Raw genomic sequence first — 26,451 nt, 5'->3', positions numbered from 1 at the left:
AGTGATACGTATACACTGGGTGCACTGATTAGTGTTACGCATAAACTGTTTCCATGTGTTTGGCTTATTTTCTATGCAACACAGGATATCATTTCCCAGAAAAGTTCTTCGTTAGTTGTGCTCGTTACTTCAATTTATTCACTTAAAATCTGTTTAAATTGTGAAGTACAGTACAAGAGAAGTTTACTGCAGATTCATTTTTAGAAGGGAGAACTACTCAATGGGAAACTGTTGTTCACAGCCTGAACCTCTGATTAACCACCTTAGGCAAGCAATGAGTCAGCTGTGGGAACACGGATGAAGGTAATTCAGCTGTGCTACTGGAAGGGGTGGAACTTGGCTCCACCTCTCCCAGACCTTATTTAAGGGCTGACTACCACTTTCTTTGGAGATTGCTCTTTTGTGGAGTTTACTGTGAACTTTCAACATCAGTGAGCATTTTCCATTTATCATACATTATCTTTCTATCATGACAATCTTTCATATGAAACATCTGTTTAACCTCTGTTTACCTATCAACTGTACAATTGTATAACTGTACAACTACCAAAATAGTTTTAAAATAAGCCATCATAGTAGAGCTATGATATTCTGTTTAAATAACCAGCATATTCCCATTTCTATTATTAACGTACTTTGATTAATGTATAAAGCATCTCCCACATTCTCCAGTTGACTTACAGGGTTGTATGCACTGACTTGAATGCATCTTTAAAATCAGATCTTCAGAAGAATCCTAGAAATTCGTATTCTTTTGTTGATCTCTTTCACACATATCCCACTTTAGTTACCATCTGTAGCAAATGCACCGTGTCAATAACATGCTCTTTCTCACCAGGTGCAGAAAGCATTACTATTGATGTGCCTTCCTTTCTTAATTATGTCTTGCACTTCTAGTTATTCTGCCTCAAGTATTTTAAGTATTAATCACTTCACAGTCACTTGTGCTAAGTTGAACTTGGCTATCTACTTACCTCCCTGCCATCAACAAACCAAAATGCACTGATTGCTTGATTGAAAGCAGACTGGTGCACTGTTTTTTCACTGCAAAAAAGTTTTTTTTCCCAAACATGTCCAAACGACTCTCAACATTCTGATAATTTGCTTCCCTTAGCTGTCTTTCATTGTATTGTCTTGTCCAGTAGACTTACAGCCAGCAACATCCTTTATAAAATTACAGTCCCTCAGGAACAACTTTTACTAACCCTTATTTTATCTTGTTAAGCTTGTTTTATGTCTTCTTCCCTCTAACGTCATTCCTCCATCAACACTGCCTCTCTTTATACTCTTTTTTCATAGCACATAGTTTCTGTGTGGGTTCAGTTTGGGAAACAGCAGAGAGATACTTTTGCCCAAGCTACTTACAGTTTTGCCATTTGGTGACAGTGTAGAAAGTATGAAGATGACTGATTTTTTTATACAAACTGCTTAAGTCATTCAGTGCTGGAGAAAGGAGATCTAAGCCTACAGATGTGACAGGATGAGGGGAAATGGCCTCAAGTTGCACCAGGGTAAGTTTATATTGGATATCAGGAAAAACTTCTTTACAGAAAGGGTTGTTAAGCACTGGAATAGGCTCCCAGGGAGGTGGTTGAGTCACCATCCCTGGATGCATTTAGAAACCATTTGGATGTGGTACTCAGGAACATGATTTAGTGGAGAGTTGTTAGAGTTAGGGTAGTATGGTTAGGTCATTGTTGGACTCAATGATCTTTAAGGTCTTTTCTAACCTGAGTGATTCTATGATTCTGATTAAATGAATTAGCTGAAAACAAAGCTGAAGAGAATTGAATTAACAGCCTTCAAGTACATGAGAGGCTGCTTCAGAAAGAAAATATTATTTATTCTCTCAGTCCAAGGTGAATAGGTAGGAAAATACTGGGATAAAGCTGCAGAAAGATTTCTTTTAAGTCCTAGGTTTATAGGCTGTTTTTGTTAAATACATTACTATAGTTACTTTTTGGAGTTTCTATTTAAAAGCTCTATGACCATTTGTTAAAACTATGGCCCTGCTTCATTAGCTGTTCTGTAAGTATGAAACTGTTCTCTGCCATAAAGTCAGAGAGCATTAAAAATCATTACCATTGATATTTTTGCTTTGCGTTAACACCTAAAGATGCCAGGCATGGCTTCAATTCCTCTGTGTAAGGCAGAGTGTATGTACCTGGCCATTACAGCTGTCCAAGCTTATTACTGTTGGAAGCCCTTCTGCTGTGTAATGGCCTAGAGCAAGGCTCTTTAGGTACCCAAGCAACAACTGCTCATTGTATGGAGCAGTACAGTTGCAAGACCTGGTGGTCCTTTCTTGGTCATTTTCTTTAAAAAAGATTTTAGTTAACTAATCTATCATTTTCTCTTTGTTAAATAAATAGATTATGGATACAACATACCCATGCTGCAAGAGCAAGACTCCACTCTTGCCAAAGTGGAAGAAATGCAAATGTAAAAACTACACAAAGCCACTTATAATTTAAGTAGCTTCTTAAGATGCTTCTTACCATTTCTTGACATCTGTTTGGTTATACTTCAGCTGAGTGTTGAAGACCCACTGTGAAAATTGTTTATTTTTTTTTTAAGAGAGAGAATTTAATCAAGATAGGTCTTTTATTGTGTTAAATAAGGAATTTTATTAAATAGATGATTGAATGGGACTATCAAGTGCTTTGGCTAAGAAACTGAATAAAGAGTAGTAATAAATCAGCACTGCTGAGATAATAAAACAAAATTGTCAGCATCATCCATTCTGATTATATATCATATCTCATTTAAGTTTTGCAGTGTTGGAAGAAATGTTTTGGAGGTCCTGCAAGATAGATGAGTGGTAAGAAAATCTCCACAGCATGGAGACAACAAATACATTCTAAAGCAGATGTTTCAAAGTGGATCCAGAAAACCCTAATTTCAGCAGGGATAGGATAAAGTATATTACATCTCCTTGCAATAGCTAATAGGAAGAATTGACTTAAACTCCCCACCACACAGGTTAATGTGTCTTCCAGTTCATGTATTAATAGTACTGATTTCAGTTCCAGATGGTACTGTTATCCTTCTAAATGTTTGGTTGCTTTTTGTATCATTGTTTTTTGAAGTGTAGCCACATGCTCTGCAGTTCAGTTGCATGTGGCACGAAGAGTAACTCTGTAATATTTTTTTAGAAGTAGCTAGAAGAATCTTTCGATACCTTTGCTGCTGCTGCTGCTGTTAACATTAATGTGTCTTAACAAACAATTCTAGCTGCCATGAAAATCTCTCAGGCACAAACTCAGTTTTCTGAAGACGAGCAGTTCCACCCCAGAACAGCCAGTAAGCCAGAGGCTACCATCGTTGCCTGAATTAACACTGAATGAAAACCTGGGTCTCTTATATCCCAGGTGAGTTCTATAATTGCTAGAAACCCATTTAGAAACCAACAGCAGATGGTTCATGGTGCATTCGGTGTTCATTATGCTAGAGATGGCTTATGTTACTTGGCATTTCAGGAACTGGGTTGGAGCAGGTAGAATGAAGACTTGTACCTTTGCTACAAGCCAGAAAATATGAGCTAAACATGAATTTTCTTTTTGTCAGGTGAGCACCTGAGTGTTCAAGATTGTAGCATTTTTAAATATTTTACTCTGTTAAACGTTGCATTCTTATCTCTGTCAGAACTGTGAAATATAAAGTTGAGTGAGGAAAATAAAAGTTCGTTTCTTTGAGGAAAAAAAATTACTGTTGAAACCAATAAGTGCAATTGTTTTGCCCATCAGTGTGGGGAAATAGTATTTCAGTCTGAAACCTGTGCTGCAAGCAGTTTTATGTAACACTTCTATACTGTTGTCCATTACTTTCCCTACTGTAATTTTTAACTTTCTATTTGTTGTTGTTGTTATTCAAATAAACTTTCCTTGTATTCTGATGGAGAGCCACCATTTTCCATTCAATATGTGAGCAAACCACACTTTCAGAATTTGAGTACAAGTTAACTGAGTTTCTTCAGAACTCTGCCAAGTGGGTGAGCAGTTCAACTTCCCCCTCCCTCCTATGTGTGTTAGGCTGCATTTAGCAGAACTGAAGTTCATTTGCCACCTTGTCATCTACAAGAAGGTCCAGGGCTGTAATATTTGCCCTTCAGTTTCAGTCCTGTATAGATACAAGAACAGCATTCATGGGTGAAATATACAAAGCGGATATTAAAGATTGTAGTAGAAATGCTAAGTCATAACTTGAACCAGTGATTGAGCACCTGATGGGAAGACAGGAACAACCCAGGGGAACACAGGTGCAAGCAATGCACCTGAGTGACCAGAAGGGGTGGAAGCATGGAGCCACCGCTTCCCAGGCCTCATTTAAAGGCTGGAAGTGGAGGTGAAGGTAACTTGCTAGAGTTCTTTGTGTGCCTGAAAACTTCTAAAGGTAAACAGACTCTTTCCTTTGTTTCTATGCCTGTGGTTGTTGTGTTTGAGCAAGCCCTTGCTTGCTACAGCCTAGGACTTCACTGGTCTGCTGTCATTGCTGTACTTTCCATCATGTTACAGCATTACAAGAAGTATTATAGCTTTTCCCATAACTCCCTTCTTAAAGCAAGTGTATAATAATTTAATTGTGGAATTACTACAGTTGGAAGAGATTGTGAAGATCTTCTAGTCCAACCGTCCATAACCCATGCTCACTAAGTCACATCTATCCTTTTCTTGAAAACTTCCAGGGTTGGTGACTCTACCACTTCCCTGGAGAAAGTGTTCAGTACCTCACTGCTCTTCCAAGAAGAATTTTTTCTAATATCCAATCTGAACCTCCCCTGGCACAGCTTAAGGCCGTTTCCTCCTATCTTATTGTTGTTACCTGAGAGAACTGACTCCTACCTCACCATAACCTCTTTTCAGGCAGTTGTAGGGAGCAATGAGGTTTCTGCTGAAGCTCCCCTTCTCTGGAATAAATTATCCCAGTTCCTTCAGCTGCCCCTCTTAAGACATCTGCTCCAGACCCCTTACAGCTTCATTGCCCTTCTCTGGACATGTCCCAGAGCCTCTGTGTCTCCCTTGTATTGAGGGGCCCAAAACTGAGCATAGTACTTGAGGCGTGGCCTCACCAGTGTCAAGTATGAGCCGGTTTTAAGATAGAAATGCTATTCGTTTTCACTCTTGAGAGGCTGGTAAAAGTGTAAATGTGACCTTTTGAGTAGCTGAAGAAGTACAAAGTTGCTGTGCAGCTGAGGGAAGGAATCAGAATGTTCACATTCCCTGGCCTGCACTCCTTGGTTTTCAATGCACAGCACATGCCTAATGCATTAAGCTTTACTGACAGTCTGCCCCCCTTTCAATGGGAAGAAATATGACCCCACTCATGAGTACTACCTCCTGAAATTCTGGCATCAGTGATGAAATCACTTGTTTTCTTAAAGGTCTTTTCTCAAAGGAGTGTAAGACCTCTATGCTGAAGCAGTTTCAGAAAGCTTTGTTCTACTTTCAGCCCTACCTTTTCTCTTATGCCTGAGTACTTTTATGTAAAGTGTGAGATGGGTTGGGAAAAGCCATTCGAGCAATTAGAATAGGGGTAAAACTCTACTAAATGGTTTGGTCTGGTCCAAGCTTACAGCAGATGCTCTAGCAACAGTCATAAATCTGATGTTATTGGCTGCCCTTTACTGGAATTATGTGGTTCATACTGTCATTCCCTGTCACTGGAGAGTTCAGATGTATGCTTTATCATTTTGTAAGACATTAACATAAGCCTATTAAAATGCAAAAGCATCACATTAATATGGGGGAAATCACCTAGTTTGAAGCCTTTAAGGCAGGCTGTGAATTATTCAGTACCATGATAGATATAGCCAGCAAAACACAGCAAGCCTCTGATTAGCCCCAGGGTAAATTTCAAGAGGTCATTAAGATCAACAGATTCCTTTAAATGTAGACTGTGTGTGAGAGTATGTGAAAGAGGGGGTAGAAAAAGAAAAGGAAAGCCTGAGTCTTAGGAGAGATGATGAAAGAGATCCCAGTCTTATTAGAGTGCGATAAAACATGACCAACACCAGACTGTTAAAACAGCCTGGAGGCAAGACCACCTCTTGTGTTGTCCTGCTTACAGAAACAATTAGGAGAATTGAGTTTCCAATAGGAAATGTAAGCATGAATCCCTGATATCTGAGTGCCAGAGAATATTTGTCAAACACCAGGTAAACAAACAAATCTGGTTCCAGTGGAGATGCTTCAAACAAAATGGAAAGCAAACACAGTTTCAGAACTATCTAGTCATCACTAACTAATGCATACATCTGTTCAGTGTAGAGGAAGAAGAACAAACAACGAAGATATACCTAGGGTATTTGTATGCTCATTTAATTGGCTTTATTTTTTAATCACAGATAATATCAGGCAGTGTCTTTCAGTGTCTGATTAGAAATGCTACCAACCATGGTGAGTGTTCGGTCCTGTTAATCTGGCCAGGAGATGCATTACAATTAGTTTTATCTGCATACTGCCTGTTCTGTTTGCTTCTGGCACAGGAAGAAGTGCTGCACCCACAAACATGTTTAATTAAATATAAGACCTTCTTACTTCCGTGTGTGTAATCAACTTCTGCTAGCAGGACTCCTCTGAGAGCTGGTAAATGAGAAGCATATATAATTTCTTCATTCACCTACTTGTTTACTCTAGGTTTTGATCTGGGGTAGGCTTCCTGTCCAGCAAAATGTTCTTTGTGGATTCATCACAGTGGAGCATAACAACCTTAAAAAACACAGGTAACCTATGGTAGTTCATGTATGTAAGGGATGATACTCGGGCATTTGTCCATTAGCAAAGGGCATTATTTTTAGAGAAACTCTCCTTTTTTTGCACCCTGTTTGTTTATTTATTTATTTATTATTATCCTCATAAAAATGAGAATAGAGGCTGTGTGTTAGGCATTACCAGACACAGTTCCATCGCAAAGTACTTAAACTCCCCGTAGGATGGTATCAAAGCATCACTCAGTTCAGTGCACAGAGGTGAGCTCCTCATCAGAGCTCTTTTCCTGCCCCCCTCAGTTAAAAGTGTACTCAGAATGTATCAGTAAGTTTCAGTCTGACTTCTAAATTGCCAAGGGGCTGAATGCATCTTACCTCTTTAATACATGACACAGATTTCCTGAGGCGATTTTATTGTCCTGCTGGTAGGTCAGGGTGGGTAGAGTGCATATATTGAAGAAAGCCTGTTCTGTGCTGGATTCAGCCCCCTGCTCTGGCACGTACTTTCCAAAAGAATTAAGGAAGATAGTGAACCTGCTGAACTACCAGGCAAATTTTGAGATGTACTATTTTGAAACTGTTTTCCTGTAAATACCCATTTCTTTACACCTTCTGCTTCTTATTGTACTCACTTTCAGAGCTCTACAGTGCAACAGATTTCTCAAAACACCTCTTCCTCAAATGTGTTTGGACTCTCCTGTTTTGTCTTTTGTGCCTGTGTAAGACTTAGAGCAAAATTCTATGATGCCTTTTCCTTGCAGAGATGCTGTTTGCATTGGTTATAGTGGTGGGAAACCTTTGAGAATGTAGACCTGAAAGATTTTCTGATAGTTTCCAGCTGTGCTCCTGAGGCATTGGAACAACGTAACTGGCTTTTATGGCATAAATTACAGTGACATGAAAACAGACGAGTTTATTAAAACAGAGTGAATCACTGATGACATTTAAGTCTAATTAAGTCAGGGTATTCAGCTTAATGATTTTATTCCAGAGGAGGTAACTATTTTGGAATTCATAATGTTTAACACAGTTCTTCTGGAATATAGTATTGTACCTAGGGGTGCCATTATCAGGGTCTGTAATAGCAAATGCTTTCACTTAAAAAGCTGTGCCAAGTTAAATCATGGTGAAATTGATCTCAGCCATTTGAAAATGTTATCCCAAAATGTTGTCACGGTTGGATAAAGGATTGGGATGGAGGAAAGACAAAATATGTTCACAATGGCAAGGTGAGACTATTTGTACTCTGGAATAAGATGGGTAAAGCCAAAGGGTCATTGTCTTCTTCAGCTGTGAAAGTACCCTGTAGCTTTGTGTTCAAAAAATACATAAATGAAGCATAATTCAGACTTAGCACCGATCAGGGAGAAAGCTGCCAGGTGCTGTCCCTCTCTCTGATGTAATCTATGCATTTCAAAATACAGATTGCAGTAAATCATTCACTAGTGCCCTGGTCACCTCTTCTTGCTTCTGCAACATTCCTGTCTCTATTCAGCCAAGACATGTTTATAATTAGATTTGATTTGCGGACTTTGCCTGCAGCTTAACAGTTCAAGGAGATTTTGTTGTGTAAACTACATTCTGCTCCTCTGATTTAGCTGCTGTTATGTAGACAACCTCCCTGGAAATTAAAGCTTAGATTCTGTCCTTCAGCAGTAATGGGAGTGGCTGCTTGCTGCTCTGGTGCTTGAATACAAAATGCTCTTTATTTCTTCAGCAGAGTGTATTTAGCTAACCCTATTATCACTGATGACAAGCAATGCCCAAAGGGGACAGTACATGCCACTGTGCCATATTTGCATCTTATGGGACTTCTAGAACTCATATCTCAATCCATGTATTAGACAGACCAATTGCATGTGGAGCTTTTTTCCCTTACCTCTTTCCTCACAGTCACAGTGATGTTGCTGCTTGATAACAAGAGAATTCCTGACCCAGGTCCTTTGGGAAGGGGAGGTATTTGGGGTTTTGTTTTCTAATTTTTCTGGATGGGCTTTGCTGATGGAGCTAAACACAAAGAAGAGCAGAACTATACGTCTTGGTGTTTGTAATAGTTTTTATTGACTGCACAGAGCAACAAATATGTGTATTGTACTTATCCCTCAGGGGCACCTTCACAAGACTTTAGCTTGCTGAGCTGCTTCCATGAGTCCTTTTTGCAAAGGAATAACAAGCTGATGTGAGAGCTTTGTAAAGGCCTCTCTCTTTAGACCGAACACAGAGAGTGTAGGATGGTTGGGTTCCTCAGTTCAAGAATTTAAAATCTGTTATAATGAATGCGGAGTTCAACACAGACTTTCAATTATATAGACAAAACACACATGTTGATCCTGTGCAGCCTAATGTAGATGTTGCTGTTTGAGCAGGGGCTGAAATCAAAGGACCTGCAGAGGCCCCTTCCAACTTCAGCCATTCTGTGATACGTTTTTGCATGGTCTTCTGTCAGCAAGTTTCTCATCTTTCCTATTCTGATTTGAGCAGTACTAGGATCTATAGATGCGTAACAAAGAGCAACTGGCACTGGATTTCAAAAAATAAATGATGCACTCAGTCCATTACAAATAACATGTTCTTGATTTGACAGTAGTGGCTCTTTGCTCTAAAACAATACAAAACAAATCTTCTAGAGCAAGAAACAAACAAACAAACAAAAACTACAAAGCAAATGAAACAATCCCACTTGTGGATAAATCAATAATTACTAAAACCCAAAGCAACTAATCCCAAGATCTTTTTCAGTAGCATCTGCAATATGTGAATGCAGCTACTGCTTTTTTTTTCTTTGTGAAGAGTTGTCATCTGTTGTGTCCTTGCTTCACTGTAAAATTGTACTGGATCTGCCAAATCATATATACAATATTAAACACCACAGGCAAGCTTTATGGATTCATGCACAGCAAATGTTATGTTAACTGTTGAGACGATTCTCTCTGAGTCCTGGTTTGTTTCAATGAATAAATCTGCTGAGTTTGTTCCTCCAGCAAACTTTACCACTCACACTGTTCATTTCTTGTTTCGGACAAGAGCCTATGAACAACAATCGATTTCTAAAGTCAGTGTAGCATATTTCTAGGTGGACTTCACTCAGAATGCTGTGCATTTATTCAATTGCAATGTATAAAATTTACATATTCTATTGCCTGTAAATACAGCTCCATTATTAGACTTTGTTCCACACAAAGAATCATATAGGGAAGGGTCATTTTCTAGCTTTTCTAGTCCAATAGAGGCACAACCCTGAGTGGCTAATACAGAAATAGCCAAACTTGTTTACACAGAAGTCTGCACTAGCCAGCTGCCAGGAATCCAAAGGCTACACTTCATTTACAGAGATATTTGCATAACCTTGTTACCTCAAATATATTTTTCTGATACTAATGACTAAATTGCAAGAGGAAATGAATATGTTGATTGCACTGCAATAAAAAGCTGTAGATGATTTGATTTTTCCTTTCTTTTGAAGATACAGCATTTTACAGCTTGGAGATAGTGTGCTGTATCTTGAGAACTCCCCGTATTTTCCTTCATGTCTAGCAGTTCAGGTGTCTGAAATGCTCATTGGCTCTATAAAGGGCATAGGACAGGATCAGATACTAGGTGAGATCTGGCTTCTTCCTTTCTTTCTTTTTAATGTAAGTCCTATCAACATACTCCCATTACCTAAAATGACAATGGAAAGAAAACAGTCACAACATTTTTCAGGATTCATGATGCTACAGAGGTGAGACTGACTGCCATATTTAGACTCTCATGTGATGATATAGGCTGTCTCTAATCAAGTCTGCTGTTCAAAGCAGGGCCAGCTCTTGGACCAGACCAAGTTGCTCATGTTTTTAATTAACTGGAGGTTGGAAGCCTCCAAGGCTGGAGGCTGCATGGACTCTGTGAGCAGTGTGTTCTACTGCTTGACTATACTTGTAGGGCAAAAGCTTTTTATCTCTTCTTCCAATTTATGCCAGTTGTCTCTTCTCTTACCACCATATGCCACCATGAAGAACTTGACTGCATCATCCTAATAACTCCCTTGTAGGTACTGACAGACTGCTGTTTTATTCTCCCTTCTTTATTCTGGCCAAGACCTAATCTCTTAGCCTCTCCTTATCAGGCAACTGTCTCAGCTTCCAGACATCTTGGTGGCTTCTCACTCTATATGCACTATATTATCAATGTCTTTCCTGTACTAAGGGACCTAAAATGGGACACAATATTTAGATATAGTCTAAGGAGTGATGAGCACAGGGAAGATCAGTCTTCTGAGTATGCCAGTCTACTGGACACATTCCTTTTCATACAACCCAGGGTTTTTGGTGGGAAGAAGAAAAATCTTTATAAACCTTAAGGAAAGGGAAAATTAGTGTGTGCTAAGATTTCTATTCTATAATAATGTTGTAGATCAAACACATGATCTGGGGAGAGAAAACTACTGTGTTGACTTATTTATTTATTTATAGATTCCTTAACATTTCTTACTGAAGGTAAGATCCTGTACAGCAAATCTGAACCTACTGGTTCTGGACTTGCTTCTGCAGATTTCTTAGAAATAATCTATATCTCCTTAGGGGTCTGGAAACCACAGGCTGTAGTATCTGAGATAATATTATAGTACTATACTGGAGCACATGCTGTTCTCAGCCATTGCAGCATCTGGTAAGTGCTGCCATATAGGTTACTTAAATGAAGTATTTTGCATAATAAAATAAGGAGAGAATCTATGCAAATACATGAATTTGTCTTTTAATTTTATCCAGTACTGATACATATTTGCTGTTAGGAAGTGCTGACTCTTGTTAGTCTGCAAAACAGAAAGGAACAGATTAAGCAAGCAACCTCTCAGCAAGGGTGCCAGAATACACTATATTTATCCTGGGTAAATACAGCTTTGTAAATTGCCTTTGCTATCACTATCTTTCCTTTAAAAAAACAACTCACAATTGCACCAACTGCACTAAAGGAGGCCTACAAGAAAGCTGGAGATGGATATCTTATCAGGGAGTGTCAAGGAGTAACAGCTTTAAACTAGATGAAGGCAGATTTACTGATAGGTAATGGTACATGCTGCCCAGAGAAGCTGTGAATGCTCCATCCCTGGAAGTATTCAAGGCCAGTTGGATGGGGCCCTCAGCAGCCTGAGCTGGTAAGTGGCAATCCTGATCATGGCATGGGGCTGGAACTGGGTGATCCTTAAGGTCCCTTCCAACCCAAACCATTCTGGGGTTTTGAGGCATTTTCTCCCTTTAATGGAATCCGGAGCATGTTTGAACATTGGACATCTCCTGTAATGAGAAACTGAATTGAGTATAAATACCTCTGCCTCTTGATGGCTAAAAATTCCCATGGTCTCCAGGCTTTGTTCTTTCAGTGATCCGTGTGCCTTTTCCCTTTCCTTGTCTGTTCTGCCGTGCCCTCAGTTACTCTACTGTCCCTGCAGCTCCAAGTCTCCTCCTTGCCACCTGCTTGTACTTTTGTGTTCACAGATAATCAAGTTAAGTCTTTTAGCCCTCTTTTGTATTTCTCTCCTTTGTACTTGAGTGAAATATATCCAACCACAGGTCACATTTTGCTTTTGTTTCGTCCACCACTGAATGTCTTCAAAGAACATTTCAAGACCCAGCGACTTTATGTACTATTTTTTGTCCTTTTCAAGTCTTCCTTAAGCAGAAGTCCCACTGCTCCCATCGAGATTCTCTTTGAGACTTTCATTTCTTCCCCTAAACCTTCTTGTTGCTGTACTTTCTCCATGAGTGCTACTGACTTCAGGAAGACTGACAGTCTCTGTCAAAAGCTTTTTCCATCCATTTACCTTCTTTTCTCCTAGGAGCTTTTGGTTTTGGTCTTTTTCTGGTCTGTTTCCTTCCTCAGTGATGCATCCCAGCATGACTGAGCTGCTCTCTTCCTGTCTTTTCCCTCTTTGAGGGTTCCTTCTGCTCATCTCCCAAATGCATGTTAACATTTCATGTCCTTAAATACATAAAAGTAATACCATGATAATCCTACTTTCTTTTTTCTTGATTATCTTTAGCTGAACTCATCTGCTTCCCCACTTTCCCTATATCCTCATTGTTCCTTATTGGTCTTCCAGAAATGCGGATCTTACAGCCACTTTCTCTTACCTGACAATTAAGTCATGTTTTTGCCTCACCAAAACTTCCCACTCCATGATTAAGTACTCCATTACAACAGTTCATATAGCCACATAGTCTCTGGTTTCTTTTGCATAGTTATCAGTACTAAAGACAGTGGTCTTTTTATCTTGCTCACTCGCACTTAGTTTGATGAACTCTCTCTTGCTTGCTGCTACATTATTTTCCAGCCTCTGGATATCTCTCTTTTTTTTTTTTTTTTTTTTTTTTTTTTTTTTTTTCTTGTTCAAATTCCTTCTCAAAACTCATTTCTTCAGAGCTTTTGTTATTAATCCGCCCTCACCCTTCTGTTATTGTTTACAGGCCCTTAGACAATGGGAGAAAAAGGTGACAACAAAAAGAAAATGGACAGAAACTTTGTAAGCTGTCATCTTTTCTGTGTCTTCAAAAACATCTTTTGACATCTGTTGTTCCTTGGGATGAAGTAGGACAGAAATGCCTGGTAGATATTAGCAATAACAGCAACTGGTTGTTTCTTCTGTGCAGTCACTGGGAGTTGTTTAAGTACAGGGATTGCATAACCAGGATGCTGTCTCAGAGGTCTACTGTCAGTCTCTGCACCTCTCCTGTGAGCAGCAGAGAATGACTATGTATTAATAATGAGCTATGAGTTGCCAGAGATTTTCATCTCCTCATTAACAAGAAAAAAGCCAAAGGAGATGGATGTAAGAGATCCTTGTCTGAAGGGAAGACAAGATGCCATTTTCATGTAGTTCTAAAACACTCTTCAATCTCTTCCCTTTTGTTGTGTAAAAAGCTGCTGTGTCACGTATGATCGATGTGGAAGAGAATCAAAGGGGCCTCTCATGTGGGTCATGAATGCTGTTTCCTGGGGCACACATGCTGCCAGTGGGAAGCACAATTACTCACGCCCTGGCTGAAGAAGTGGGATCCTGCTACCAACATCAGCTGAAGGGGAGTGTGGTCTGCTCTTGCCATGTCAAAAACTGGTTGAGAAAGACATACTGAGCTCTTTGCAAAAATATGATTCCAGCTAGAAACAGTGACCAAAATAGGTTTCAGAGAGCGGTTAAAGAATTAAATCAGTTTAATAAATGTGTTTCAGCTGCAAGTAGAGACTAGATCATTCAATGCATTTCCTTTTGGTTCTCAGGATAAACTGGGATCTGTTGAATTCATTATCTGAAGGCAACATCCTTGTCTTGCACCTTAATTCTATGGCAGAAAAATGTACATCTGCATTCAACGTGGATTTCTAATGTTATGTAAATAGCTTTCCATATCCAAATAGTGATATGTACCAGCAGCAGTTACCTGGAGAACAGTTTAAAATACACTGTAGTGGAATATGAGCACAATGGGCTCAAACAAACTTTGTGCAAGTAAATCTCAACGTCCAATAACTAATTTGGGGGGAGGGGGGGAGGGGAGAGAAGAGGGGGGCTTGAACAAATTTGCATATAAGAATGGTTGGTAAAAACTGCTCTACTTAGAGTGAAAGTGGGGAGGTAATCTTTCTTTCCTCTTCATCCCAAAACAATTTTTAACTTCATAAAGCAAAAGATGGTACAGTGGTACTTAGGTTTGCAAGTGAGTTTTCTAGCCTGTTGCACACTAAATCTCTTGAGACACTGAACATGTCCTTTTGACAGTAGATATTAATATGTTCTGCTTCACACTCTTCTGCAGCTATTTCCACTAGATTCTTATTCCTTAGGCAAGAGAGAGGGGAGGGAGCGGGGGAGAGTAAGAGAGACAGGATAAATTCCTCTTGAATAACACAGCTTGTTTACAAACCTTCCACAGCCTGAGCTAAGCCAACAGGGGGTCTTTAAATTAGCTATTGGAGAAGCATTTCAGGATGGTCTGTGTGGTGGAATGGAGCTGATAATAGAAGTTGCTTGTCTGTACTCTGTACTTCCACAGCTGATTAGCTGTGGAAGAGTACACAGTGTTACAATTAACATCCAAAGCCTATTCATCTGTATGCTGTTACAGAGAACAGTCTCTGTGGGAGGCCTAACTGGGAGTATTATTCCTCCTTCTTCTATGCTACTTATAGTTAGTTGGGCATTAAAGGATCCGAAGCCTTTAAAAGAACTTCACAATATGTTAAAGATGCAGGATGCTGGAACGCCTCAGAACTGGCAGGACTGAGAGCAACAGCTGTCTGTATTGGTCTCCATCAATTTAGCTTATTCCGCTTCAAGAAAAATGTCAGTCAGTAGGACAAATGAATGGTCAGAATTCATTAGCCAAGACAATGAAGTGTGTTAAATGTGAAAAGTTTCCAAGTAATATTGTAGTTACCATTATAAATATGAGAGGGCGTTATCAACACACATGCAGGTCTATCCATATGGGGTCAAAGCTTAAACTACCTTCCGCCCATGCTGTAACTGTCATTACTAAGGAAGGTTTCCAAAAGCCCAAAGGATTCTCATGCTCTTCCTCAGTAAAATGCTGCATTTACACCATCAGAGACCCTTATCCCTCAGTAACACACATAGGATAAGCTATCTTCAGATGTAATTTGAAGCAGTCTTAGGGGACTGCCATTCCAACTTGCAACATTGCACTTTGATTTGTGCATCCTAAAAGCCAAGGTTTTCAAGGACAGCTTTGGTGAGAATAGCTATGGGCCACGTGTACTTGACAAGCTTCCTCACAACAAAAGGAAGAAAAAAGCCTTAATGCTCTGGAGTGAATTTGACCTAAAAACTCTCATAAGCTCCCTTGGTTGATTTGGATTTTGTTTGTCTTTTGATTTCAGAAGGATCATGTTTCATATCTCTTGGTACAACTGCATTTCCTTGCTCTTCAACTACAACTTTACTGTCACATTATGTTGTAAACACCAGTCCCAAAGGCCGAGAGTCCATTGTGGCCATCCCGGATATCAGATAGACACTGGAGCTAGAAAGACTACATGTTCAGCTAGTTTGTCTTTCTATTCTTTGCAAGATTGCACCCCGCCTGTGTTTCTTTCCACTAATTCCCCACACGATGCATCTTGAGTATCACCAGGATGATACTGCCTTTCATAATCAGTCTCCTTCAGAGTCTTTCAGCTGGTTTTAGCATTCAGATGTATTCTGAGCTTATACTCAACTCCTTCTTTGTTAGTGTGCTTCTCCATCACAGCATCTGCATTCCTTCATGTGCATTTGTATTTTGAAAGTATTTACACAGATACTAGCTATGGTCCATGGACTTTTCTCTAGGCTGTATTTATAGATTACTGACAATTGTCCCCCACATTATTTGCTCATCCTTCATGTCAAAGTTTACATATTATGTAAATATGTTAATGCTTACATACTCTTTGTTAACCGTCATATTGCTGCCTTTTCCTCCCCTGATTTTCCTCCACATTCTCCTCAATGTGGTGATACCAGAATTCATTTTACAGTAAAGTTGTTAACTGAAGATGATGCAGCCCCAGTAGGTTGAATATATCATGATGTCTACATTCCAGCCTGAGAAACAGTCTCAAAGGACTGGACATATTTCAACCTTTTAGGAGACTGCTGCTGTTTTGCCTGATACGTAGTGGGAAAAGACTGTCTCTAGCTATTTGTACAGCACTCAACACAGTGGAACTCCAGTTGCTTGGAGACTCCTTTTGGTGGTTCTGCAATGTAAGATTATTAGAAATAAAGTCACCAGTGACTGAAAAATGAAGACTCAAGTGTAAAGCTAGAGTCTCACCAGCTCTGCTTTTGTGAAGAACTTAGTGTTCACACTGAACACTCTCAAACTGCTGTAGCTGCAAGAGAGATAGAGTTGAAGGTGATAATGATATGGACTGGTACAGATTTTCCTGAACCATATGTGAGATCAGCAGTCTAGGCCCATGAATTGAATGCAGTAGCTGTGAAGGCACTTTGAATTACATAGTTCACTTGTCCAGTAAGATCACAGAATTATTTAAATTTTGTCAACTACTGCCTGTACATTCTTTTTTCCACACTGAACTTCTCCTTGCTGTTTGTGTTCAGTTGGCATACTGTTAATTGCACATGGTCATTCAGCTTTCTGCCCTCTGGCTCAGCTTGAGTTCTTCTCTGCATACACTTCTCTCATGTTCCCCCAGATCACTCTTATGTACCCCCAGATTCTCCATCATGTGTTAATACCAATTCTCGTCTTAAAATACTCCAAAAATGTATCTGTCTATCTGTGTGGTAGTGCAATCTAGATTCAAGAAAGAAGAATGTATACATTATATTTTTCCCTTTTACCTCAAAAGTTTTAGCCATTTAGATGAGTGAAAAAATACATTTGGTATCAATAAATGTCATGCACTCACCTAAGATATGAGAACAAAGGGAAAGCGCTATCCTCAGCAGTGGGGCAGATTGCACAGTGATAGCATCACTGTGTATCTGTGACTGCGTGTCCTATTCTGTTGCAAATTCTCATGCTTCCTTGCATCTGTGAGTGAACATTTAGGCTATACAGCAGTAGAAGTACAATGGGATAGAATAACTGAAGGCTTAAAAACTTGTAGCTGATGATTTCAAGTGACTGGTATGCCTTTAAGATTAACTTAGACCAGGGAGCATTTCTCCAAAAGTCTAACTGCATCATCAGATGGCATATTTTACACTTGGGTAAGTAGATCTCAAGCATCATCATTTCAGAAATACAACTTTGTATGTGTGCAAATGCATGATAGCTGTAGAACACAATTTGTAAATACATAACTGCCAGCAAACCCAGAGGATATTTGCTTAGTTTTCATGCTGTTAATATGAGCAATAAGCTATTGACAAAACAAATAAAACCATCAGTAGTGAGGAAATGTGGATATCTGCCTAATAGGCCAGTTGTATGAGGAAATGTCTATTCAAGGCTCAAAATGAATTTCAAGTCACCAGAAAAATCTTGGAATAAAGGCCTCCAATCTGCCATCACTTGTGTATCTACGAGAATCTAGGATGCTGCTGTAAGGCAGCAAGATGTTGTGTGAGCTGCTGTACAATACCACAATATCTCTAACTTCTGTAGCTGAAAAACAGCCTCTTTGCCCCCATATATTTGCTCCTGAAAAGAAAGTGCTGACCTAAATGTAGAACAAGTGAAGTGTGCTATCACTGAGAGATTTCCAAGAGGACATTGTACCGGTTACAGTAAAAGCTGCATGTGGCAGAATGGAAAAAAAGCAACAAAACACAAATCTCCTTGTTTTACGCTGTTACAGTTTTGACAGGCCCTCTCTTGGGGAGGTTGCACCTAAGATGCTTTAATTCCAGCACTTAAGCTCCTATGTTCAGCAAAATAGAGGCATGAACTGACCTTTCCAGAAGGAAAAGGTTAGTGTTGAAAAACTCTGATTTCAGCAATCCATCTACTCAAGGTAACCCTGGAGTTAATGCTTTGCATAAATATACACTGATGTTTCTGCTCCCTTGAAAAATAACTCCAAATGATCCATATAGCTGAACAGCAATCTAAATAGATGAACCAATATTCCTACTCATAAACTCTGCATTTTATTTGACTGCTATCTATCTCATTATGTCTGCTATGTTGAGATGCACCTAAATTTTATATGTAATATCAGCTTAAGTGGTAGCCAGAGAGCCCTTCTCAGGAAACCTTCCTGGTACTTCTTGCCTACTGTCATTTTCAGAGGGGTCTGAAAGCACTGCAAAACATCTGAAGGTGACTATCATAAGTGGGGCAATACTTATGTCTTTATCCACTTTGTGTCAGCAGTGATAATCAGGCACCAGTGTTACATGAAGATGTGTGACTGGGGGTTAAGTAGTAAATCTGAGCAAAGAAGAAGCTGGAATCTGTATTAGGTCAAATTTTTCACAAGAGGTTTATTGGGTAGAAAAGTTTTGCCAGAGAACTAGTGGAAATGTCATCACTACAGTTACTTGAAGTGACTAGGCAGGACCCTTAAGCACAGTTGTATGATTTGCTGCTACAAGTCAGCAGGAATATCTTGTCTAACATCTTGTGTCTCTGCTTGATACCCTCTGAATCTGTTTTGTTCCAGAAGGCTTGATACCCACATCTGAAGAAAGTGGACTTTCTGAGACCTGAAAGAGGTCCCAGGACTTTGCTGCTACTTAGTGACAAGCAAATACACAGAAATACCCTTTATGTCTCCTCTGGGACTCAGCGTGAAGCAAGGTCTGGGCCTGTGGGCCCTCCTTCTTCTTCTGGTCCAGCCCAGCTCATGTCTTATGTTTTGTGGACAGAAAGAAGAAAGGAAAGCCCCAAGGCTGATCGCTGACCACAGCCACTAGAGCTGTGTCTAGGGCTAAAGGGAGGATTTCCTGTGGAGGAGTAGTCTCTTGTTCATTGCTGGTTAAAATACATAGCTAATGATGTGATAATGTTAAAAAATGGTGTTTCTGTAGCTGAGAATTTGCTCTATCTAGTGTTATTTTCTATTGTATCTGCTGTAGTTTCCATGGAAATAAGAAGGAGGCATCACTTTTGGAACAACCTGTGTATTTTATTACAAAACTGTTATTTGTATCCTGAACAAAATGGTTCCCTATGGATCTCTTCTTTCAACTGCAGTGATTGATGTTTGTCTTTGTTCTCATCTTCCACTTTCTCCCCAAACCAGTTTGGCTGGGTTCTGGGATGGGTATGCCCTTGCTGCTTGCAAAACTCCCATATTGTTTTTCATGCCTTGAAGCACAGTAATTTAGACACCAATTTTCCAATGACTCTTAATCCCACCTGCAATTTAAAACACTTTGGTTTCTTTCCTGGTGCTATTACAAATTCTTGGAGATGCAGTCTTACTAGAAGTTGATTCTTAAATGAAAAAGTGCCTGATTTCACCACAGTTTGTCTCCTTTAGCTGATATAGAACACTTTTTACTTAGAAACCCCAAGAAATTCCTGGCATGGCACCTCTGGAGATGCAACAAATACTGAATGGTGTCTATTTTGGGAGCCTCCAAGCTTTGCCAGCCCAGGCTCCAGTACCCAGGAAATAGCATGCTGCTGCAGTAGGCATTGTTCTTTGTTCTCATTTGCTGCCTCCAGTTGAACATTTTTATTTCCTACTGTTGCTACCAAAATGATGTAAGCAGTTCTTCGCCCAAGCCAACATTTCTCACCACATGAACTATACAAAAAGTATTATTGTGCCAAGCGTTGGCAATGTCCCAAGGCTTTTGCTGTGTCAGGATATCAGCCTTCTCCTCCTGGAAAAGGCCTAAAAATAAATGCATTTCCTCATTATCAATTTAGTTCCAAGGGAGCTGGCAGCACAGATGGAGGTGCTCTTTCTAGACCTTTCAAGTCACTTAACATTTTTGTGATTTCATCATCAGGTGCTGTGAGGTGCATTTCTCTCTGCTCTGATTCATGTGCTTATAACCTGTTTCTGTAAACTGTGTTTGTATTTAAAACATCTTTAATCTTCTCCATTTCCTCTTTACAATAGGAAAGAAAAGAAGGAAAAAAAGAAAAGAAAAAAAAAAAAAAAAAAGAAAGATCCAATTCATTGTAGCAGCATCAACTGAGAGATAACCGTAAATTGGACTGATGCAAACAGATTCCCATCTATCACTAAGCCATCTCATCCTGAGAGTAACATCCATGAGAATTGAAGTGTACCTGTGAAACTTTGTTCTAGGTAACTCTTAAGCAAGCATACAGACAAGTATGCATTTGGTTGTCACCTTTACCATCTGCTTAATACTCTCGATGGTGCACTACTGGGGTCAGTACCGACATCCACTATTTGCTTTCTGCCTTCAGGGTGCCTATTTGCAAGTCCTCAGGTCTCATTTGGAATCCCAGTGCCACTTCAGTCAGGTACTAAAGAAGGAAATGCTTGCATTTTTGTAATCTGATAAGCTTCAGTAATATTTTATTGTCAGAAAAAGTGAAACGCAAATGTTCGAAGTATAAAAAGAAATGTATCTGGGGTTTTTAGTAGCATTAGAGGTAATGTAACAAATATCTACCCTGTATAGAACTTCTGCACCAATGGGATATAACAAAATTATGATCAGTTTCAAATGCCCTAATATAGAGAATGGGTTCCTACATGACGCCACAAGTCACTGGGAAGTACATCTTAGTGACGCCCTTGCATATTGTTTTAGATAACAGTTTTTATGGAAAACATGCTTTTTCTACTTACGTAAGTTTCTTCCCAGCAGTGACGTTTTGTCTTTGGTTTTTTTTTTTGCTTCAATCCAATAACAAGTTCTGTCTATTCAGGTCTCCAGAACTCTTAAGGGTATTATTTTCCCACAAGACTAGTGAGCTGAATTGCCTACTGTGACATATCTGAAAATGATTCCATTCCCAAAGAGTGTGTGTGAATCCCTTCTCTTAAAAGTAATAATCCTTTAAGGCTACTTGAAGTTGCTTCTTTTGGATCACTAATTGCTTATGAAAAAAAACCCTTCTAGGGCTTTTTGCTCTACAACTTTGATAAATTTTCAGTTCATTTTCATTAACTTTTATCCTACATCTTTGGATAAACCAGTGACAGTTCTCCAAGACTGGACAGTATATTAGAGACCATTGCAACCAGCTTTTAATTAAAACTTTAAATATGGCCAGCAGGAACTCAGAAACTCAAAAAACTACATTTCTCTCAGCTTTTCTAATTAATTACATAATGGACAGATTGGATGAGTAAACTGTTTGAAGTGGCTGCTATGTGTTTTTCCTATACTTCTTTTAGGAACTGCAGGAGAAACGTTATGTAACTACAAAAGAAAGAAAAAAAACAAAGTGGGAAAACCACTTAAAGCACAGTAGTTCTGATTTATAAATTATTTCACCAGAAGCGATAGTGACTCATACTTTCACTTCTTTTACAGGAGATAAATCTGAGGCTGTTTGGCTCAGACGTAACTTTTCTTAGGGAAAAAGAGGCCAAAAGCCAATTCACAGAAAGACGAGTTGAATACTAAAACTCAAGATGACAATCTGACAGCCACTTGGCATCTGCTCTCAGATGGCAGCCAGCTGGCTTCTCACAACAGTATATGCACCAGAAACATTGTTAGGAAGAGCTTGCTAAGCATTGAGAGGGTCCATGCTGTACTCATGTAGACGCGACACCTCCTGTATTGCTCCTCGTGCACAAAGCCCAGTGAGTTGGAGCTTCACAGCAGCACAGTCTTAGCACTTGCAACTTTCCTCACAGCACATGCTTCCCCAGTATCTATAAGGAAGAGAGAGATTAGTGGTTAGTAATAACCACCAGCTTTCCCGGGCTCTATCCTGCTCACATACAACAGAATATAGCTTTACACAGGGCACACTCAACCATATCACTTCTAGGGCAACATGGCTGTTGAACAAAGGCCTCATGCTGTCAGCTCTTTGGTAGAGGAATTGTATTTCTTCACACAACACAATGCCTTGTACAATACCAACTCATCTATCATTGTGGTTTGTAGTGCCACCATTGTTTTTATTGTTTTCTTTCAGGAGAGGGCCAAAGTTTCCATTCCTGTTCTGCTACAGACAAGTTGAAAACTGGTTGGCACATGAACCTGTCGTACTCTGTTTTGTGATGTGGAGATCTCATGGTCCTGTTCCCAGCTTCCAGTGACAATAATGCTGAAAAAGGCCTTGTGACAATGGACTGTGCTTCACCTTGCATGTATGACATTGTTCCTGCTAGGCAGAAAGCTGGGAGCAGAGACAAACGTCTGCGTCTACAAATAAAAATCTTACTGCATAAAGATGGATCTGAGAAGTCTAAACAGAATCTTTTGTCATCAGCTGTTGAATGTGTATTAACTTATGTCTTTTTCTATGTCTGCACCAGCTCTTTCAAGTGCTCTCTTTTTTTGGCTCTGAGGATCCTTGCTCTGTCTCTGGTTCGCTGTTAGCTGTCACAGTCATACCGTCCATCATCTGAAGTATTTGTATGATCATGAATTCAGAGCACAGTGCTGAGAGCTTACCACTTCTGGCAATTAACTTGAGATAAATAAAAATGGTAAGAGGAGGTTAAGTTACCCACCTGCAGAAGATAGCTCAGTGCTGAGTGCTCTCAACAGATAAGTGCATCTGAGTAAGTGCTAATTGCTATGCCTTCCTTATAGTCTCTTTGTTTATGCACAAAAGACTGAGGAAATGAGAAGAAAAAGAAAATGCCTCAGTCTTTGGAGTCATAGTTCTAGGAACTGGGCTCTTGAAAAACACCAGTTATCTCAGAATATACAGAAAAAGAATGTACTAAAACCTGGGAACAGACAGCGGTCCAATGCCGTGAAAAGAAATCTTGGTCTGTGGTCTGGCCACGGTCCAGGCTATGTGATACTGTACATGATCCAGCACCTGTTTGGGTTATCTATTTAATTCCATAAGTGCTAAAAGTATTGGAGGAAGATGAGCTGTGTTTTCTGAGAATCTTGCATTGCAAGACGGACAGACAAAACATAATGATTAATTGCAAGGCAATAATATGTGAAAGAACAGCACTGAGTCAGGTGAGTGGTGAAGAAGCAACTAATGATCAGGGATGGGAAGGTAGTGTGAAAAAAGGCAGAGAACTGTTAGGTGGAGACAAAAGGCTGTGAAGCAGGAAAGGCAAGGGCAGGACCTGAGGGGAGAAAGGAAGGAAAAGTGAGGTTAGGTAAAGCTGCGTCACTGTGAAGTGAATTAATGAAGACTATGAACTTAGAAGAAAACAGGAAACTGAACTATAGAAATGGTGGACTACAGCACACGCATTTAGTTGGCAGAGGGTGAAACAGAAAGTCTAATTTAGGACACAGTGTTTCCAAAAGTCATGGATTAAAAACAAAACAAAACAAAACAAAACAAAACAAAACAAAACAAAACAAAACAAAACAAAACAAAACAAAACAAAAACAGACAAGGGATAAAGATAAAAGTAGTCTGAGTAGATTCAATTGCTGCAATAAAATCCTGGTTGTAACCCTTCACCCTGTCTGGTGAGGGGTCTGTCTGAGGACCTAGGCAAGCTTTGGAGTTCTCAAAGATGAGTGCAAAAACGTCTGCTCAGAACTGGATCTAAATGTATTAAATATATCTAAAAGTAGTAGAGCTAGATTCAATCCATCTCATGGAGGTACAGCATTGTAGTTGTGCAGTTTCTTGTCTGCACACATCCAGTTAAATGCCTTACTCTTAGAATGCACACTATATGATATGCAGGGGACAGCACAAAGGTGCTATGCTGGGTTGGAGGCAATTGCCGCACTCCTGCATCTTCTCCATGCTATACTGCAGTAATATTTTTTCTCTATGCTGGCCCCTGGGGAGGCAGAAGGGAGAAGTGCAGCCAGGATGTAAACATCTCAGGAGTAGTACAAATGGCTGTGATAACACCGAAGAACAGCACAGACTCTACTCTCTTCTGATCTAGAGCAATGGCTACACCATGGGCCTTGTGTCACATCATGTTCAAAGGCCTTGTTTACTGCACAGTTCAAACTGGAAGGAAACTCTTATGTGAGCATTTCTTCATTGTATTGCTTGCAGGAGGAGATTTTTGGTTTAATATTTTGATAGTTCAAGAAGGAGAGCTAGCATGGTTGGGCTGGCAGCACTATATCTGGCCATAGCAAAAGCCAATTTCCCTGCTGGTTGCCATACAAATTATGTTTTCACTCATCCCTTTGCTGGCATTTCTGACAGACTCCCACATCAACCCACTCCAGCTCAGGGGCAGAACTGTTCTGTCAGTTTTTATCCACTTGTCTAAGTCAGGGAAGCAATGAGATGAGACCTTGACCAGCATAGCTGCACTGGGACCAGTGTCCAGTTGAGATACAATTTTCTTGGCAGAACCACAGTTATGTGGATGACCTGGTTTGTTTTGGGATGTCTCTCATTTCCCAGTTTAACACTGTGGCTGTGCTGCTGGCTGCCTACTCAGACTTGTACACTAAAGTTTCCTGGAGAGGAACAGCCCAAAATATTGTTTTTCTTATATATTTATATGGTGGCAACAGAAATACAAATGCTGAGCTTGATAAATATTGTGCTATAAGGAGCAGAGATATTCTACTAAACCATATGACTCTGCACGTAAGTTCAGAATGTTTTTTGGAATAGGTTTAACGCAAGAAGGTCCAGCATCGTTCAAACAATATTGTATTTAGAGCTTCAAAAATCAGGATAAAATATTCCTCCAGTGTCCTAATCCTATTTGCATCATTAAGGGCCTATTGCATTGTAGGAAAAATGCATTTCAGAGGACAGAATTCTTCAAACAGAAAAAAAAAAAAAATGCCTTTAGCCTTTTGTGTGTGAGAAAAAGGCAAAGAAAAAGATTCTGGAAGTCGAACTATGACACACTCATTTTGAATCATTTAAACTAAACAGCTTGAGGCATGGGCTGGTTTCTTCATCATTTAACAAAAAGTATTTGTGTGTGCTATGATAGAACTGAAAAGCAGCTGGTATAGTTGATGCTGTTTATTTCTTTACAAGAATGGTTTACTAATTGCTGTTGGCAGCTCCGAGTTGATTAGTGGGGGTTTTTAGGATCCCAGAAAAAATATTGTGGCTTGATCCTTCCAGTTTTAAGCAGAAATTGTAAACCTGATACTAAGAAACATGGATCATTATATTAAACAGCAGCCAAGAACCAAAACAGTTTTGTGCCTCAATTCTTTTAGCCAAGCTCAGCTCCTTAGCTATATTTTAAAAGCAGAATTGTCCCCAGGATTTTTTCATAACTCTGGTAGCATCCCAGTTGTATTAACTACTGAGCTGGTGTTATGTAGCAAGAACCCTTTGGTGAGTAAACACTGTCCTCTAATTCTACCTCCTCTTTTTGCTGTGAATTTATTGTCACATCTCATCGCTTCTGGATGCCCTTCTGGGAAACAAGTAAGTTTTGATCTCTGTGATACATGCCAGGATTGACCTGATCCTTATTTCTGGTTATTTTTTCCTATGAGTAATCTTACATTTGCTGTATGATGTTTTAAGCTATTTGTTAAAGGAAATGGTGTTTGCTGTGAACACTGCATTTGCGATTGTCTGGTTGCTTCGAACGAGATCCAATTATTCTATTAGATTACTTCTTCCATTTTGTTTACCCTAATTCATGGAGCAGCGAAATAACAAACAGCATGCAGGTTTACAGATTTCTAAATTACCCTCCTGAGCACTGTAGTGTCCCTTCTTTCTTGCCTAATCAGATTTGGAGAAGCAGGCAACAACTGGAAAACCAGCTGGAAAGAACTGCAGATGACCTTTGCTACGAGAATGGTCATTTGTTAAGCTCTCTCATGTCCTGAGCTCTGACCATTTAGTCTTGCTGAAGACCTACTCTGCAGACCTTGCATACTGAGCCCGCTCTGCTCTTGAGGTGCATGCAAATCCAGATATGTAAATTTAAATCAGAACCTGATGATCTCCAGAATATAATGTTGGGAATTATTCTTCATCAGTCCAGTTAGACTAACTTTAGGCTTTGGTTTTCATCCACAGCTGAGAGTCTTGTGTCTATCACATGGAAAATGTGATAAATGGAATTCTATTTAATCCAATATACTTGATGTTATATCAAGTTCCTTTGACACCTATCAGCAGAAGACCAGACCACAGTCCAGAGTTGCAACTTCACCGTAAGTCCTTCATAGTTCTTTATTATAGTTCTTTGTTAATATATAAAATAATATGTTTGTCAGGAGTGACCACTGTTTA

Source organism: Excalfactoria chinensis, chromosome 2 (assembly GCF_039878825.1).
Source record: "Excalfactoria chinensis isolate bCotChi1 chromosome 2, bCotChi1.hap2, whole genome shotgun sequence".
In the NCBI taxonomy this organism is placed as follows: Eukaryota; Metazoa; Chordata; class Aves; order Galliformes; family Phasianidae; genus Excalfactoria; species Excalfactoria chinensis.
This window is presented reverse-complemented; position numbering follows the sequence as displayed.